A 2,732-nucleotide genomic window follows, 5' to 3' on the forward strand; every position below is an offset into this window, starting at 1 on the left:
CATATGGGTTCCGTCTATGCTTCCTGCCATACTCTCTGCACACAGAACAGAATATCCTCGCTGTCCCATCCTTGACATCAACATATGCCCACTTATATGTATCTGCCCATTCCTCTCTCCATCTTTTAACAACCTTCTTCTTCCGTTTCCCTGTTTGTGCCTTTGACAAATCATGATCCTCATTAGGAAGTTGAGAACCCATCATAAGCTTGTTCTCAGCATGCTCTTTGGCAGAGGATTCATGCGGTTGAACACCAAGAAGAGAGTTATGGGGAAACGAAGGATCATCGTCCCCAGGGCCTATTTCCAAATCAATCTCTTCACCAAGTTCCCTGACAACAAGATGATGCCTCTGAGCCTGCTGGATCAAATTAATATCATCCATTGTAGAAGTCATGCCAACCCCACCAGCTGGAAGCAACATTCAGCATGACAGTTTTACCGTCGCTTAAAATTGTTTACTCTCTGCATAGTAAACACGGGTTAATCTCCATACCTTTCATGGCTAAAACAGCACCAACACCACCACCCTATTATTACCGGAGATGAAAATAAGATGATCCTACACCAGTTGGCACTATCACATGCTGTGATATAATGGATAAAAATAAGAGGATCCTATACTTTTAAAACTCACCTTTGTAAACATCACTTGGAATATCTGACTCTCTTATAACGCAAAAGAAGCATATCACAGATCTCATGGGAAAAAACAAATACTCCCTCTTTGTCAACACCTTCTTTTTCTTTATCAATCAATAAAAGGTATGGAGTACTTCTTGTACCAAATTTGACTTCTTTGTAAGATGTCTACTAAGTTCATCACTTTGCTGCACGTAATTTTGTAACATTTACTTTACTAAAGTCCTTCTGTCACAGTTCTATAACCATGTTTTGAGTACTACAAGAAGCAAAATTGCTGACTTATCTTATGGATCCTGATTTGCACAAAAGTGACCCTTGTATTTCCAAAGACATTTTGTGAGTTTTATGGCCATGCTAAGTTGATATGAGCCTAGGGGTTTCTATTGTTGATTCCATGAATCTTGTTTTGCTAAGCTGAAGAGTCTATGCGTCTCCAATGCAGGTTCCATGAATCTTGTTTCCTGATGAGGAATGGGACTAGTTGAAGCTTGCAGTTTAAGATGTGTCTATGACAACATACTCCATGAAAGGAATTACTATAAGGATACACTTTACCCTGCAGTTTAGCCATCATACTCAACACCAGCAAAAAGAGAGAACATTTCTATTTGGTTTCCCATTTATCACGTTAGATAAAGCAATTTGCCAACTCCTTAATCATTTAACAACAAAAAATTGCAACGAAAACAACAGACAAAGGTAAAACTCCGGCCAGAAAAGGTAAAATAATGATAACAGTAATAAGATAATGCCCCATAACTCAATGTCCTGCACATATTCCAAGAATGTAAGCCAAAACACAGGAATATGCAGCCATAATTATACAAACGAAACTTTTACATTCAAAAAGTAAAATTCAATAAGCTAAAAGACAACCCCACTTCTCCAACACAGTGCTTACAGAAATTAATTTTCAGAAACCTCAGATCAAAAATTCCAAACACTACAAGGAAAATGAGGAAAGGAAACAACGAAATAAAATTGTACCTCAAGCGGAAGTCTTCAGCTTTACTTGCGGTACTAAACTTGAAAACCTCTCAAGGGCTAGCTGTAAATTGAAAATTAAACATCGGGATCGCGTCTTAATTGAGATTATCTTCCATAACAGAAATTGCAGCAGTGGCAACCAGAAGAACATGCGATTCCGGGCGTTGAGAGGACGGGAAGATGATGAAAAAACAGAAATCTTGGGGGAAAGGGGAAATAGAGAGAATGATTGGGTGAAAGAATTGATTTTGTGGAGTTAATTGCAATTATTACATGTAGTGGGGTTAGCAGCGAACACAGCAGGGACTGTAATTGCAGAAAAATGCCATTTTCCTCTAAGCAAAGCGAATAATATAACGATTAGTATTTATTGAGGAATAATTATAATCACCTCATGTATTAAATTTTCAACAATTAATTCATTATATAAGCAATAGAAAAAAAAATATGATTTTTTACTACTACTACTAATAATAACATTTATTTTGTACCAAATAAAAGATTATAGTAATTTATTTTCAATTTTGTTTTCATAATGAAAAGAATTGTCATAGATAGTAGTTGTAAATCTTGAAGAAATTCAGGGATGTATTTGTTATAACTTGTAAATTTAAATTATTTTTTTCTTTTGGGGTGGGGGTGGGGGAAAGACTTGTATAATGTATGAAAAGTAGAATTTGAGATTTCCCTTTTTTCTTAATTTCTTACATTAGAGGAAATAAGAGCTAACACAGTAGATTTCATTCAAAAATACAAAATTATATTTTTTTACAAAATAATTTTAAAATTACATTTACATTTCTTCTAAAAATTCTTCATTTACATATAACATATTTCATTAGGATTTAGACAAAAAATATTTACATAAACAAAATAAATTTACATAAATTTAAAATTTGACTTCTCATGTATATGCTCGTACTTATAAAATAATAAATATACATATATATAATGAAATTAATATTATTGTAATTTTTCCTTTATAAATACAAATATGTTCATGGCAATAAGATTTAACGTCATTCAACAAAGAGTTGAAAAATAAGATAAAACCCTAATTTACTTTTGAGTCAAACGTGCAACCTAACAACTCATTGCAA

The sequence above is a fragment of the Sesamum indicum genome, linkage group LG3, assembly GCF_000512975.1.
Source record: "Sesamum indicum cultivar Zhongzhi No. 13 linkage group LG3, S_indicum_v1.0, whole genome shotgun sequence".
NCBI classification, from domain to species: domain Eukaryota; kingdom Viridiplantae; phylum Streptophyta; class Magnoliopsida; order Lamiales; family Pedaliaceae; genus Sesamum; species Sesamum indicum.